Raw genomic sequence first — 17,982 nt, forward strand, 5'->3', positions numbered from 1 at the left:
TTCTCCGATTTGGGTTCAAGCTTATCATGTTGAAACTTTTTCACATAAGCATCGCAACCCCAAACTTTAAGAAACGACAACTTTGGTTTCTTGCCAAACCACAGTTCATAAGGTGTCATCTCAACGGATTTAGATGGTGTCCTTTTTAACGTGAATGCAGCTGTCTCTAATGCATAACCCCAAAACGATAGTGGTAGATTAGTAAGAAACATCATAGATTGCACCATATCTAATAAAGTACGGTTATGACGTCCGGACACACCATTACGCTGTGGTGTTCCAGGTGGCGTGAGTTGCGAAACTATTCCGCATTGTTTCAAATGAAGACCAAACTCGTAACTCAAATATTCTCCTCCACAATCAGATCGTAGAAACTTTATTTTCTTGTTACGATGATTTTCTACTTCACTCTAAAATTATATGAACATTTCAAATGTTTCAGACTTTATGTTTTATCAAGTAGATATACCCATATCTGCTCAAATCATCTATGAAGGTCTAAAAATAACGATACCTGCCGCGAGCCTCAATATTCATCGGACCACATACATCAGTATGTATAATTTCCAACAAATCTGTTGCTCGCTCCATTGTTCCGGAGAACGGCGTTTTAGTCATCTTGCCCAAGAGGCATGGTTCGCAAGCATCAAGTGATTCGTAATCAAGTGATTCCAAAATCCCATCAGCATGGAGTTTCTTCATGCGCTTTACACCAATATGACCTAAACGGCAGTGCCACAAATAAGTTGCACTATCATTATTAACTTTGCATCTTTTGGCTTCAATATTATGAATATGTGTATCACTACGATCGAGATCCAACGAACCATTTTCATTGGGTGTGTAACCATATAAGGTTTTATACATGTAAACAGAACAACAATTATTCTCTAACTTAAATGAATAACCGTATTGCAATAAACATGATCAAATCATATTCATGCTCAACGCAAACACCAAATAACACTTATTTAGGTTCAACACTAATCCCGAAAGTATAGGGAGTGTGCGATGATGATCATATCAATCTTGGAACTATTTCCAACACACATCGTCACTTCACCCTTAACTAGTTTCTGTTCATTCTGCAACTCCCGTTTCGAGTTACTAATCTTAGCAACTGCACTAGTATCAAATATTAAGGGGTTGCTATAAACACTAGCAAAGTACACATCAATAACATGTATATCAAATATACCTTTGTTCACTATGCCATGCTTCTTATCCGCCAAGTATCTAGGGCAGTTCCACTTCTAGTGACCAGTCCCTTTGCAGTAGAAGCACTTAGTCTCAGGCTTAGGTCCAGACTTGGGCTTCTTCATTTGAGCATCAACTCGCTTGCTGTTCTTCTTGAAGTTCCCCTTCTTCCCTTTGCCCTTTTCTTGAAACTAGTGGTCTTGTTAATCATCAACACTTGATGCTCTTTCTTGATTTCTACCTTCATCAATTTCATCATCATGGAAAGCTCGGGAATCGTTTTCGTCATCCCTTGCATACTATAGTTCATCACGAAGTTCTACTAACTTGGTGATGGTGACTAGAGAATTCTGTCAATCACTATCTTATCTGGAAGATTAACTCCCACTTGATTCAAGCGATTGTAGTACCCAGACAATCTGAGCACATGCTCACTGCTTGAGCTATTCTCCTCCATCTTTTAGCTATAGAACTTGTTGGAGACTTCATATCTCTCAACTCGGGTATTTGCTTGAAATATTAACTTCAACTCCTGGAACATCTCATATGATCCATGACGTTCAAAACGTCTTTGAAGTCCAGATTCTAAGCCGTTAAGCATGGTGCACTAAACTATCAAGTAGTCATCATATTGAGCTAGCCAAACGTTCATAACGTCTGCATCTGCTCCTGCAATAGGTCTGTCACCTAGCGGTGCATCAAGGACATAATTCTTCTGTGGAGCAATGAGGATAATCCTCAGATCACGGATCCAATCCGCATTATTGCTACTAACATCTTTCAACTTAGTTTTCTCTAGGAACATATCAAAAATAAAACAGGGGAGCTAAACGCGAGCAATTGATCTACAACATAGATATGCTAATACTACCAGGACTAAGTTCATGATAAATTAAAGTTCAATTAATCATATTACTTAAGAACTCCCACTTAGATAGACATCCCCTAATCATCTAAGTGATCACGTGATCCAAATCAACTAAACCATAACCGATCATCACGTGAAATGGAGTAGCTTTCAATGGCGAACATCACTATGTTGATCATATCTACTATATGATTCACGCTTGACCTTTCGGTCTCAGTGTTCCGAGGCCATATCTGCATATGCTAGGCTCGTCAAGTTTAACCCGAGTATTCTGCGTGTGCAAAAACTGGCTTGCACCCGTTGTAGATGGACGTAGAGCTTATCACACCCGATCATCATGTGGTGTCTGGGCACGACGAACTTTGGCAACGGTGCATACTCAGGGAGAACACTTTTATCTTGAAATTTAGTGAGAGATCATCTTATAATGCTACCGTCAATCAAAGCAAAATAAGATGTATAAAAGATAAACATCACATGCAATCAAAATATGTGACATGATATGGCCATCATCATCTTGTGCCTTTGATCTCCATCTCCAAAGCATCGTCATGATTTCCATCGTCACCGGCATGACACCATGATCCCCATCATCTTGATCTATATCAATGTGTCGTCACATGGTCGTCTCGCCAACTATTGCTCTTGCAACTATTGCTATCGCATAGTGATAAAGTAAAGCAATTATTTGGCGCTTGCATCTTATGCAATAAAGAGACAACCATAAGGCTTCTGCCAGTTGCCGATAACTTCAACAAAACATGATCATCTTATACAACAACTTATATCTCATCACATCTTGACCATATCACAACACGTCCTCTACTTTGTTGTTGCAAGTTTTACGTGGCTGCTATGGGCTGAGCAAGAACCGTTCTTACCTACGCATCAAAACCACAACGATAGTTTGTCAAGTTAGTGCTGTTTTAACCTTCTCAAGGACCGGGCGTAGCCACACTCGGTTCAACTAAAGTTGGAGAAATTGACACCCGCTAGTCACCTGTGTGCAAAGCACGGCGGTAAAACCAGTCTCGCGTAAGCGTACACGTAATGTCAGTCCGGGCCGCTTCATCCAACAATACCGCCGAACCAAAGTGTAACATGCTGGTAAGCAGTATGACTTATATCGCCCACAACTCACTTGTGTTCTACTCGTGCATATAACATCTACGCATAAAACTTGGCTCGGATGCCACTGTTGGGGAACGTAGTAATTTCAAAAAATTTCCTACGCACACGCAAGATCATGGTGATGCATAGCAACGAGAGGGGAGAGTGTTGTCCACGTACCCTCGTAGACCGAAAGCGGAAGCGTTAGCACAACGCGGTTGATGTAGTCGTACGTCTTCACCATCCGACCGATCAAGTACCGAACGCACGACACCTCCGAGTTCAGCACACGTTCAGCCCGATGACGTCCCTCGAACTCCGATCCAGCCGAGTGTTGAGGGAGAGTTACGTCAGCACGACGGCGTGGTGACGATGATGATGTTCTACCGACGCAGGGCTTCGCCTAAGCACCACTACAGTATTATCGAGGTGGACTATGGTGGAGAGGGGCACCGCACACGGCTAAAAGATCAAACGATCAATTGTTGTGTCTTTGGGGTGTCCCCCTGCCCCCGTATATAAAGGAGCAAGGGGGAAGGTGCGGCTGGCCAGGGAGGAGGTGCGCCAGGAGGAGTCCTACTCCCACCGGGAGTAGGACCCCCTCCCTTCCTTGTTGGAATAGGAGAAGGGGGAAAGAGGTGGAGGTGAGGAAGGAAAGGGGGGCGCCGCCCCCCTCTCCTTGTCCTATTCGGACTAGGGGGGAGGGGCGCGTGGCCCTTGCCCTGGCCGCCTATCCTCATCTCCACTAAGGCCCACTATGGCCCATTAACCCCCGGGGGGTTCCGGTAACCCCTCCGGTACTCCGGTAAAATCCCGATTTCACCCGGAACACTTCGGATATCCAAATATAGGCTTCCAACATATCAATCTTCATGTCTCGACCATTTCGAGACTCCTCGTCATGTCCGTGATCACATCTGGGAGTCCGAACAACCTTCAGTACATCAAAACATATAAACTCATAATATAACTGTCATCGAAACGTTTAGCGTGCGGACCCTACGGGTTCGAGAACTATGTAGACATGACCGAGACACGTGTCTGGTCAATAACCAATAGCGGAACCTGGATGCTCATATTGGCTCCCACATATTCTACGAAGATCTTTATCGGTCAGAGCGCATAACAACATACGTTGTTCCCTTTGTCATCTGTATGTTACTTGCCCGAGATTCGATCGTCGGTATCTCAATACCTAGTTTAATCTTGTTACCGACAAGTCTCTTTACTCGTTCCGTAATACATCATCCCGCAACTAACTCATTTAGTTGCAATGCTTGCAAGGCTTAAGTGATGTGCATTACCGAGTGGGCCCAGAGATACCTCTCCGACAATCGGAGTGACAAATCCTAATCTTGAAATACGCCAACCCAACAAGTACCTTCGGAGACACCTGTAGAGCACCTTTATAATCACCCAGTTACGTTGTGACGTTTGGTAGCACACAAAGTGTTCCTCCGGTAAACGGGAGTTGCATAATCTCATAGTCATAGGAACATGTATAAGTTATGAAGAAAGCAATAGCAACATACTATACGATCGAGTGCTAAGCTAACGGAATGGGTCAAGTCAATCACATCATTCTCCTAATGATGTGATCCCGTTAATCAAATGACAACCCATGTCAATGGCTAGGAAACATAACCATCTTTAATCAACGAGCTAGTCAAGTAGAGGCATACTAGTGACACTCTGTTTGTCTATGTATTCACACACGTATTACGTTTCCGGTTAATACAATTCTAGCATGAATAATAAACATTTATCATGATATAAGGAAATAAATAATAACTTTATTATTGCCTTTAGGGCATATTTCCTTCATTGCCAGGGGGCCCACGAGGCAGGGGGCGCGCCCAGGGGGGTAGGGCGCGCCCCCACCCTCGTGGCCAGGGTGTGGGCCCCCTCTGGTACTTTCTTTCGCCAGTATTTTTTATTAAATCCAAAAATAACTTTCGTGAAGTTTCAGGACTTTTGGAGGTGTGCAGAATAGGTCTCTAATATTTGCTCCTTTTCCAGCCCAGAATTCCAGCTGCCGGCATTCTCCCTCTTCGTGTAAACCTTGTAAAATAAGATAGAATAGGCATAAGTATTGTGGCATAACGTGTAATAACAGCCCATAATGCAATAAATATCGATATAAAAGCATGATGCAAAATGGACGTATCAACTCCCCCAAGCTTAGAGCTCGCTTGTCCTCAAGCAAAAGCCGATAACGATAAATATGTCCACATGTTTAGAGATAGAGGTGTCGATAAAATAAAATACGAACATGAGGGCATCATGATCATTCTTATAACAGCAACATGTATATATATATTGTCGTATGATTTCTTATGCTCAAGTAATAATCTATTCACAATCTCAAGTATGAATCAGAAACTTCATTGAGAACCAACAAACTATAATCTCAGTCATTGAAGCAATTGCAATTTATCATAACATCGGAAAGAGTCAATATAAGAGCTTTTCAGCAAGTCCACATACTCAACTATCATTTAGTCTTTCACAATTGCTAACACTCACCCAATACTTATGGGTATGGAGTTTTAATCGGACAAAGAGAAAGATAGGGGCTTATAGTGTTGCCTCCAAACCTTTTACCTCAAGGTTATGTCAACAATAATAATTCATGTTAACTTACATCCAATTGGATATATATATCAGGATCTTTCCAACACAATGTGCTTGCCAAAGGATAAAATGTAAAAAGGAAAGGTGAAGATCACCATGACTCTTGCATAAGGAATAAGACAAAAGTAAAAGATAGGCCCTTCGCAGAGGGAAGCAGAGGTTGTCATGCGCTTTCATGGTTGGATGTACGAAATCTTAATGCAAAAGAATGTCACTTTATATTGCCACTTGTGATATGGACCTTTATTATGCAGTCCGTCGCTTTTATTTCTTCCACATCACAAGATTGTATAAAGCTTATTTTCTCCACACTAATAAATCATACATATTTAGAGAGCAATTTTTATTGCATGCACCGATGACAACTTACTTGAAGGATCTTACTCAATCCATAGGTAAGTATGGTGGACTCTCATGGCAAAACTGGGTTTAAGGGTATTCGGAAGCACAAATAGTATCTCTACTTGGTGCAAAGAACTTGCTAGCATGAGGGAGAAAGGCAAGCTCAACATGTTGGATGATCCATTTCGGATATAGGAAAACATAACCCATTACGTTGTCTTCCTTGTCCAACATCAACTCTTTAGCATGTCATATTTTAATGAGTGCTCACAATCATAAAAGATGTCCAAGATAGTATATTTATATGTGAAAACCTCTCTTTCTTTATTACTTCGTATTAATTGCAACGATGGCCAAAACTGGGTTTGTCAACTCTCAACAACTTTTATTCATCTTACTCTTTATATGTGAAGTCATTACTCTCAATAAGATCAATATGATCTCTTTTATTTCTTTTTATTCTTTTTCTTTTCTTTAATTCCCTCAAGATCATAGCAAGATAATCAAGCCCTTGACTCAATACTAATCTTTATTATATATAGCTCACGAACTCGATTACATAGAAGGATCATAAAGCAAAGCTCGAAACTAGATCATACTAAAACTTTATTCTACTAGATCAAGATATTACCAAAAGGATCGAACTAAGAAAAACGGTAAAGATAGGAGCGTGATGGTGATACGATACCGGGGCACCTCCCCCAAGCTTGGCAGTTGCCAAGGGGAGTGCCCATACCCATGTGATTATGTCTCTTTTGCTGGTGAAGGAATTGTTGATGATGTAGGCTTGCCGTCCATCTTCCAAGGCATAGGCTCTCCACCATAGAAGGATGATCGAGTCTCCGGGATCCTTAAATCTACAGCCAACCTCATCCTCTTGAATCTATAATCATACTCACAGTTTTGGTTTTGCAAGTCATAGATCTGGGCTTGGAGGTGCTCGATTTTCTCGTGAAGCTTGAAGATGGCCTCCCCAATGTCCTTGCCGTCCAGCTTGTGGTTGTTGGTGAACTCCGTGATCATTATGTGATTGGAGTCAAGTCCGCACTCCACCATCTCCTGACACTTGAAAACTTGTTGCTCCATTGCCTCGAGCCTTGTCTCCACGCTTCCGGTCCTCCTTGGTCCCTCAACATCGCGGATGTGCAGCACCCCCTCATGCATCTCAATGGTTTGAGGGTGTTGCAGCACTTCCGCAAGGTAGGGGTTGATGAACTTCTCGAAACTTGTCCTGGGGGGCACTTGGAGACGTCATGGCGATCTAGATCTGTCAGAAAACAGCTCGAAACAAAAACAAAGGATATTTGCGTGATACGGTGGTCAAAACCTTCGGGAGATTATATAATGAATTTTTACCGACCAAAAGAAGTATCATGCAAGAAAACGGAGTCCGGAGGGCACACGAGGTGCCCACGATGCAGGGGGGCGCGCCCAGGGGGGTAGGGCGCACCCTCCACCCTCGTGGAAGCCTCGTGTCCTTCCCGGACTACTTCTTATTTTCCTATTTTCTTAAATATTCCAAAACGGAGAAAAATTGCCATTAGAACTGTTTTGGAGTCGGTTTACTTACCATACCGCGTACCTATTCCTTTTCGGAGTCTGAAACATTCTGGAAAGTGTCTCTTATGTATTCCTCCGGGGTTACGGTTTCAATAACATTAGTTTCAACATTTATAGGATTACCTGAGATATAATGTTTGATTCTTTGACCGTTTACCACCTTCGGATTTGTGCCTTCGAAGTTGTTGATTTTTATGGCACCGGAATGATAGACCTCCTCGATAACGTCAGGACCTTCCCATTTAGAGAGAAGTTTTCCTGCAAAAAAGTCTTAAGCGAGAGTTGTATAGCAATACATAATCACCTACATTAAACTCATACTTTTGTATCCTTTTGTCATGCCATATTTTAACCTTTTCTTTAAACAGCTTGGCATTCTCGTAGGCCTGGGTTCTCCATTCATCAAGTGAGCTAATGTCAAATAGCCTCTTCTCACCGGCAAGTTTGAAATCATAGTTGAGCTCTTTAATGACCCAATATGACTTATGTTCTAGTTCAAGAGGTAAGTGACATGCTTTTCCATAAACTATTTTATACGGAGACATACCCATAGGATTTTTATATGCAGTTCTATAGGCCCATAGTGCATCATCAAGTTTCGTGGACCAATTCTTTCTAGATCTATTAACAGTCTTTTGCAAAATTAATTTGAGCTCTCTATTACTCAATTCTACTTGACCACTAGACTGCGGGTGATATGGAGGTGCAATTCTATGATTAACATCATACTTAGCAAGCATTTTACGAAAGGCACCATGAATAAAATGTGAACCACCATCAGTCATTAAATATCTAGGGACTCCAAACCTCAGAAAAATAACTTCTTTAAGCTTCTTAATAGAGGTGTTATGATTAGCACTACTAGTTGGAATAGCTTCTACCCACTTAGTAACGTAATCAACAGCAACTAAAATATGTGTATACCCATTAGAGGAAGGAAACGGTCTCATGTAATCAAAGCCCCAAACATCAAATGGTTCAATAACAAGTGAATAATTCATAGGCATTTCTTGATGTCTACTAATATTACCAATTCTTTGACATTCATCACAAGATAAGACAAACTTACGGGCATCTTTGAAGAGAGTGGGCCAATAAAAACCGGATTGCAATACCTTATGTGCAGTTCTATCTCCAGCGTGGTGTCCTCCATAAGCTTCGGAGCGACACTTGCGTAGGATCTGTTCCTATTCATGCTCAGGTATACAACGTCTAATAACACCATCTACTCCTTCTTTATAAAGGTGTGGGTCATCCCAGAAGTAATGTCTTAAATCATAGAAAAACTTTTTCTTTTGCTGGTATGTGAAACAAGGTGGTATAAATTTAGCAACAATGTAATTAGCATAATCAACATACCATGGAGCAGTACGAGAAGCATTTATGACAGCTAATTGTTCATCAGGAAAGCTATCATCAATAGGTAGTGGGTCATCAAGAACACTCTCTAACCTAGACAAGTTGTCTGCAACGGGGTTCTCAGCTCCCTTTCTGTCAATAATATGCAAATCAAATTCTTGTAGCAGGAGAACCCATCTAATGAGTCTAGGTTTAGCATCTTTCTTTTCCATAAGATATTTAATAGCAGCATGATCAGTGTGAACAGTTACTTTAGAATTAACAATATAAGGTATCAACTTATCACAAGCAAATACAACTGCTAAAAATTCTTTTTCGGTAGTAGCATAATTTCTCTGAGCATTGTCTAGAGTTTTACTAGCATATTGAATAACATTTAATTTCTTATCAACTCTTTGTCCTATAACAGCACCTACAGCATAATCACTAGCATCACACATAATTTCAAAAGGTAAATTCCAATCAGGTGGCTGAACAATAGGTGCAGAAATCAAAGCTTTCTTAAGTATTTCAAATGCCTCTACACAATCATCATCAAAGACAAAAGGAATATCTTTTTGTAATTGATTAGTCAGAGGCCGAGAAATTTTTGAGAAGTCCTTAATGAACCTCCTATAAAAACCGGCATGACCCAGAAAACTTCTTATACCTTTGATGTCCTTAGGACACGACATCTTTTCAATAGCATCAACTTTAGCTTTATCAACTTCAATGCCTCTTTCAGAAATTTTATGCCCCAAGACAATGCCTTCATTAACCATAAAGTGGCATTTCTCCCAATTCAAGACAAGGTTAGTTTCTGCACATCTCTCCAAAACTCGATCAAGGTTGCTCAAGCAATCATCAAAAGAGGATCCATAAACGGAGAAATCATCCATGAAAACCTCACAAATCTTTTCACAAAAGTCAGAGAATATAGTCATCATGCATATTTCAAAGGTAGCAGGTGCATTACATAAACCAAAGGGCATACGTCTATAAGCAAAAGTACCGAAAGGGCAAGTAAAACTGGTCTTTTCTTGATCCTCAGCTGACACAGGTATTTGAGAGAAACCAGAGTAACCATCTAGAAAGCAAAAAGTGTATGTTTGGATAATCTTTCTAGTATTTGATCAATAAAAGGCAAAGGGTAATGATCTTTTTTAGTAGCTTTATTTAATTTGCGGAAATCAATTACCATCCTATAACCTGTAATAATTCTTTGCGGGATAAATTCATCTTTATCATTAGGAACGATAGTAATACCTCCCTTGTTAGGGACACAATGGACAAGACTTACCCACTGACTATCAGCAATGGGATACATTATACCTGCCTCAAGGAGCTTTAATATTTCCTTTCTTACCACTTCTTTCATCTTAGGATTTAGCCGTTGTTGGTGATCAATAACTGGTTTGGCGTCTTTCTCCAAGTTTATTTTGTGTTAACATAGAGTGGGACTAATGCCCTTAAGATCATCAAGAGTATATCCAATAGCAGCACGGTGCCTCTTCAGAGTTTTCAATAATTTCTCTTCCTCCTTCTCTGAATGGTTAGCACTAATAATAACAGGATATATCTTCTTTTCATCAAGATAAGCATATTTAAGAGTGTCAGGTAATGGTTTAAGCTCAAACGCGGGATCACCCTTGGGTGGAGGAGGATCCCCTAGGATTTCAATAGGCAAGTTGTGTTTCAGAATAGGTCCCTGTTTAAAGAATACTTCATCTATTCCCCTTCTTTCATTCATGAACATATCATTTTCATGGTCAAGCAAATATTGTTCTAAAGGATCCTTAGGTGGCACGGCAATAGAAGCAAGACCAATAATTTCATCCTTACTAGGCAATTCCTCATCACAGGGTTGTCTACGAAATTTAGCAAAGTTAAACTCATGAGACATATCCCCCAAGCCAATAGTAATAGTATACTTTTCGCAGTCTATCCTAGCATTAACAATGTTCAAGAAGGGTCTACCAAATATAATGGGACAAAAGCTATCTTGTGGGGAACCAAGAACAAGAAAATCAGCAGGATATTTAACCTTCCCACACAAGACCTCAACATCTCTAACAATCCCAATCGGTGATATAGTATCTGTATTGGCAAGCTTAATTGTAACATCAATACCTTCTAACTCAGCGGGCGCAATATCATGCATAATTTCTTCGTATAAAGAATGAGGTATTGCACTAGAACTAGCACCCATATCACATAAGCCATGATAACAATGATCTCCTATTTTAACAGAAATAACAGGCATGCCTACAACAGGTCTATGTTTATCTTTAGCACTAGGTTTAGCAATTCTAGCAGTTTCCTCACAGAAATAAATAACATGCCCATCAATATTATCAGCCAAGAGATCTTTAACCATAGCAATATTAGGTTCAACTTTAATTTGTTCAGGGGTTTGGGTGTCCTAATATTACTTTTGTTGAATACAGTTGAAGCTTTAGCATGATCCTTTATTCTAACAGGGAAAGGTGGTTTCTCAACATAAGCAGTAGGAATAATAGGATCATTATAAGTGATAGTCTTTTCTTCAACTTTAATAGGTGCAACTACATTTACTTCAATGGGAGGATTATATTTAAATCACTTCTCCTTAAGGAGATCAACATGAGTAGCAAATGATTCACAGAAAGAAGCTACTATCTCAGAGTCAAGTCCATATTTAGTGCTAAATTCACGGAAAGCATTGGTATCCATAAAAGATTTAATACAATCAAACTTAGGTGTTATACCTGACTCCTTAACTTTGTCGAGGTCCCAATCGTCAGAGTTACATTTAATTCTTTCCAATAAATCCCATTTGAATTCAATAGTCTTCATCATAAAAGAGCCAGTACAAGAAGTATCGAGCATGGAGCGATTATTGAGAGAAAGCCGAGCATAAATTTTTTGAATAATCATTTCTCTTGAGAGCTCATGATTGGGGCATGAATATAACATTGACTTAAGCCTCCCCCAAGCTTGAGCGATGCTTTCTCCTTCGCGAGGCCAAAAATTATATATATAATTTCGATCATGATGAACAAGATGCATAGGATAAAACTTCTGATGAAATTCCAATTTCAATCGCTTGTAGTTCCATGATCCCATATCATCACATAGTCTAAACCATGTCAATGTATCTCCCTTCAAAGATAAAGAGAAAACCTTATTCTTGATAACATCCTCGGGCATACCTGCAAGCTTAAATAATCCACAAACTTCATCCACATAGATTAAGTCTAAATCGGGATGCAATGTTCCATCTCCTGCAAAAGGATTAGCTAGCAGTTTTTCTATCATACCCGAAGGAATTTCAAAGTAAACATTTTCAGTAGGTTTAGTAGGTTGAGGAGAAACTCTTTGCTCTACTGGTCGGGGTGAAGATACCCCGAACAAGCCCCTCAAAGGATTACTTTCCATAGTAACAAGTGACAGTAAATTTCAGCACACTATATAAATTTTTCCTTACCAAATTCCACCTACCAAAGCCACTTCACTCCCCGGCAACGGCGCCAGAAAAGTCTTGATGACCCACAAGTATCGGGGATCTATCGTAGTCCTTTCGATAAGTAAGAGTGTCGAACCCAACGAGGAGCAGAAGGAAATGATAAGCGGTTTTCAGCAAGGTATTCCCTGCAAGCACTGAAATTATCGGTAACAGATAGTTTTGTGATAAGGAAATTTGTAACGGGTAAAAATTAATGAAAGTAAATAAGGTGCAACAAGATGGCCCAAATTATATGTGGATGACATATTGCTGATTGGAAATGATATAGAATTTCTGGATAGCATAAAGGGATACTTGAATAAGAGTTTTTCAATGAAAGACCTCGGTGAAGCTGCATATATATTAGGCATTAAGATCTATAGAGATAGATCAAGACGCTTAATTGGACTTTCACAAAGCACATACCTTGACAAAGTTTTGAAGAAGTTCAAAATGGATCAAGCAAAGAAAGGGTTCTTGCCTGTACTACAAGGTGTGAGATTGAGTAAGACTCAATGCCAGACCACTGCAGAAGATAGAGAGAAGATGAAAGATGTTCCCTATGCTTCAGCCATAGGCTCTATCATGTATGCAATGCTGTGTACCAGACCTGATGTGTGCCTTGCTATAAGTTTAGCAGGGAGGTACCAAAGTAATCCAGGAGTGGATCACTGGACAGCGGTCAAGAACATCCTGAAATACCTGAAAAGGACTAAGGATACGTTTCTCGTTTATGGAGGTGACAAAGAGCTCATCGTAAGTGGTTACGTTGATGCAAGCTTTGACACTGATCCGGACGATTCTAAATCGCAAACCGGATACGTATTTACATTGAACGGTGGAGCTGTCAGTTGGTGCAGTTCTAAGCAAAGTGTCGTGGCGGGATCTACGTGTGAAGCGGAGTACATAGCTGCTTCGGAAGCAGCAAATGAAGGAGTTCATATCCGATCTAGGTGTCATACCTAGTGCATCGGGACCAATGAAAATCTTTTGTGACAATACTGGTGCAATTGCCTTAGCAAAGGAATCCAGATTTCACAAGAGAACCAAGCACATCAAAAGACGCTTCAATTCCATCCGGGATTTAGTCCAGGTGGGAGACATAGAAATTTGCAAGATACATATGGATCTGAATGTTGCAGACCCGTTGACTAAGCCTCTTCCACGAGCAAAACATGATCAGCACCAAGACTCCATGGGTGTAAGAATCATTACTGTGTAATCTAGATTATTGACTCTAGTGCAAGTGGGAGACTGAAGGAAATATGCCCTAGAGGCAATAATAAAGTATTATATATTTCCTTATATCATGATAAATGTTTATTATTCATGCTAGAATTATATTAACCGGAAACATAATACATGTGTGAATACATAGACAAACAGAGTGTCACTAGTATGCCTCTACTTGACTAAGTCGTTAATCAAAGATGGTTATATTTCCTAGCCATAGACATGAGTTGTCATTTGATTAACGGGATCACCTCATTAGGAGAATGACGTGATTGACTTGACCCATTCCGTTAGCTTAGCACTCGATCGTTTAGTATGTTGCTATTGCTTTCTTCATGACTTATACATGTTCCTATGACTATGAGATTATGCAACTCCCGTTTACCGGAGGAACACTTTGTGTGCTACCAAACGTCATAACGTAACTGGGTGATTATAAAGGTGCTCTATAGGTGTCTCCAAAGGTACTTGTTGGGTTGGCGTATTTCGAGATTAGGATTTGTCACTCCGATTGTCGGAGAGGTATCTCTGGTCCCACTCGGTAATGCACATCACTATAAGCCTTGCAAGCATTGTGACTAATGAGTTAGTTGCGGGATGATGTATTACGGAACGAGTAAAGAGACTTGCCGGTAACGAGATTGAACTAGGTATCAAGATACCGACGATCGAATCTCGGGCAAGTAACATACCGATGACAAAGGGAACAACGTATGTTGTTATGCGGTCTGACCGATAAAGATCTTCACAGAATATGTAGGAACCAATATGAGCATCCAGGTTCCGCTATTGGTTATTGACCGGAGAGGTGTCTCGGTCATGTCTACATAGTTCTCGAACCCGTAGGGTCCGCACGCTTAAAGTTACGATGACAGTTATATTATGAGTTTATATGTTTTGATGTACCGAAGGTTGTTCGGAGTCCCAGATGTGATCACGGACATGAAGAGGAGTCTCGAAATGTTTGAGACATAAAGATTGATATATTGGAAGCCTATGTTTGGACATCGAAAGTGTTCCGGGTGAAATCGGGATTTTTCCGGAGTACCGGGAGGTTACCGGAACCCCCCGGTAACCTAATGGGCCTTATTGGGCCTAGGTGGAAGAGAGGAGAGGAGGCTAGGCCAGGGCCGCGCCCCCCTTCCCCCCCAGTCCGAATAGGACAAGGAGAGGGGGGCGGCGCCCCCCTTCCTTCCTCCCCTCCACCTCTTCCCCTCTTCCACTCCTAGTCCAACATGGAAAGGAGGGAGTCCTACTCCCGGTAGGAGTAGGACTCCTCCTAGGCGCGCCTCTCCTCCTAGGCCGGCAGCCTCCCCCTTGCTCCTTTATATACGGGGGCAGGGGGGCACCTCTGGACACACAATTGATATACGATATTTTAGCCGTGTGCAGTGCCCCCTCTACCATATTACACCTCGATAATATCATTGCGGAGCTTAGGCGAAGCCCTGCATCGATAGAACATCATCATCGTCACCACGCCGTCGTGCTGACGAAACTCTCCCTCAACACCCGGCTGGATCAGAGTTCGAGGGACGTCATCGAGCTGAACGTGTGCTGAACTCGGAGTTTCCGTGCGTTCGGTACTTGATCGGTCGGATTGTGAAGACGTACGACTACATCAACCGCGTTGTGTTAACGCTTCCGCTTTCGGTCTACGAGGGTACGTGGACAACACTCTCCCCTCTCGTTGCTATGCATCACCATGATCTTGCGTGTGCGTAGGAATTTTTTTGAAATTACTACGCTCCCCAAAAGTGGTATCAGAGCCTGGTTTTATGCATTGATGCTATGCACGAGTAGAACACAAGTGAGTTGTGGGCGATATAAGTCATACTGCTTACCAGCATGTCATACTTTGGTTCGGCGGTATTGTGAGATGAAGCGGCCCGGACCGACATTACGCGTACGCTTACGCGAGACTGGTTTCACCGTTGCGAGCACTTGTTGCTTAAAGGTGACTGGCGGGTGTCTGTCTCTCTCACTTTAGTTGAACCGAGTGTGGCTACGCCCGGTCCTTGCGAAGGTTAAAACAGCACCAACTTGACAAACTATCATTGTGATTTTGATGCGTAGGTAAGAACGGTTCTTGCTAAGCCCGTAGCAGCCACGTAAAACTTGCAACAACAAAGTAGAGGACGTCTAACTTGTTTTTGCAGGGCATGTTGTGATGTGATATGGTCAAGACATGATGCTATATTTTATTGTATGAGATGATCATGTTTTGTAACCGAGTTACCGGCAACTGGCAGGAGCCATATGGTTGTCGCTTTATTGTATGCAATGCAATCGCCATGTAATTGTTTTACTTTATCACTAAGCGGTAGCGATAGTCGTAAAAGCAATAAGTTGGCGAGACGACAACGATACTACGATGGAGATCAAGGTGTCGCGCCGGTGACGATGGTGATCATGACGGTGCTTCGGAGATGGAGATCACAAGCACAAGATGATGATGGCCATATCATATCACTTATATTGATTGCATGTGATGTTAATCTTTTATGCATCTTATCTTGCTTTGATTGACGGTAGCATTATAAGATGATCTCTCACTAAAATTTCAAGATAAAAGTGTTCTCCCTGAGTATGCACCGTTGCGAAAGTTCTTCGTGCTGAGACACCACGTGATGATCGGGTGTGATAGGCTATACGTTCAGATACAACGGGTGCAAAACAGTTGCACACGCGGAATACTCAGGTTAAACTTGACGAGCCTAGCATATGCAGATATGGCCTCGGAACACGGAGACCGAAAGGTCGAGCGTGAATCATATAGTAGATATGATCAACATAGTGATGTTCACCATTGAAACTACTCCATCTCACGTGATGATCGGACATGGTTTAGTTGATTTGGATCACGTAATCACATAGATGATTAGAGGGATGTCTATCTAAGTGGGAGTTCTTAAGTAATATGATTAATTGAACTTGAATTTATCGTGAACTTAGTACCTGATAGTATCTTGCTTGTCTATGTTAATTGTAGATAAATGGCCCGTGCTGTTGTTCCGTTGAATTTTAATGCGTTCCTTGAGAAAGCAAAGTTGAAAGATGATGGTAGCAATTACACGGACTGGGTCCGTAACTTGAGGATTATCCTCATTGCTGCACAGAAGAATTACGTCCTGGAAGCACCGCTAGGTGCCAGGCCTCCTGCAAGAGCAACACCAGAAGTTATGAACGTCTGGCAGAGCAAAGCTGATGACTACTCGATAGTTCAGTGTGCCATGCTTTACGGCTTAGAACCGGGTCTTCAACGACGTTTTGAACGTCATGGAGCATATGAGATGTTCCAGGAGTTGAAGTTAATATTTCAAGAAAATGCCCGGATTGAGAGATATGAAGTCTCCAATAAGTTCTACAGCTGCAAGATGGAAGAGAATAGGTCTGTCAGTGAGCATATACTCAAAATGTCTGGGTATAATAATCACTTGATTCAACTGGGAGTTAATCTTCCGGATGATAGCGTCATTGACAGAATTCTTCAATCACTGCCACCAAGCTACAAGAGCTTCGTGATGAACTATAACATGCAAGGGATGAATAAGACAATTCCCGAGCTCTTCGCAATGCTAAAGGCAGCGGAGGTAGAAATCAAAAAGGAGCATCAAGTGTTGATGGTTAGTAAAACCACTAGTTTCAAGAAAAAGGGAAAAGGGAAGAAGAAGGGGAACTTCAAGAAGAACAGCAAGCAAGTTGCTGTTCAGGAGAAGAAACCGAAGTCTGGACCTAAGCCTGAAACTGAGTGCTTCTACTGCAAGCAGACTGGTCAGTGGAAGCGGAATAGCCCCAATATTTGGCGGATAAGAAGGATGGCAAGGTTAACAAAGGTATATGTGATATACATGTTATTGATGTGTACCTTACTAATGCTCGCAGTAGCACCTGGGTATTTGATACTGGTTCTGTTGCTAATATTTGCAACTCAAAACAGGGGCTACGGATTAAGCGAAGATTGGCTAAGGACGAGGTGACGATGCGCGTGGGAAATGGTTCCAAAGTCGATGTGATCGTAGTCGGCACGCTACCTCTACATCTACCTTCGGGATTAGTATTAGACCTAAATAATTGTTATTTGGTGCCAGCGTTGAGCATGAACATTATATCTGGATCTTGTTTGATGCGAGACGGTTATTCATTTAAATCAGAGAATAATGGTTGTTCTATTTATATGAGTAATATCTTTTATGGTCATGCACCCTTGAAGAGT

This window comes from Aegilops tauschii, chromosome 2, assembly GCF_002575655.3.
Source record: "Aegilops tauschii subsp. strangulata cultivar AL8/78 chromosome 2, Aet v6.0, whole genome shotgun sequence".
Taxonomy (NCBI): Eukaryota; Viridiplantae; Streptophyta; class Magnoliopsida; order Poales; family Poaceae; genus Aegilops; species Aegilops tauschii.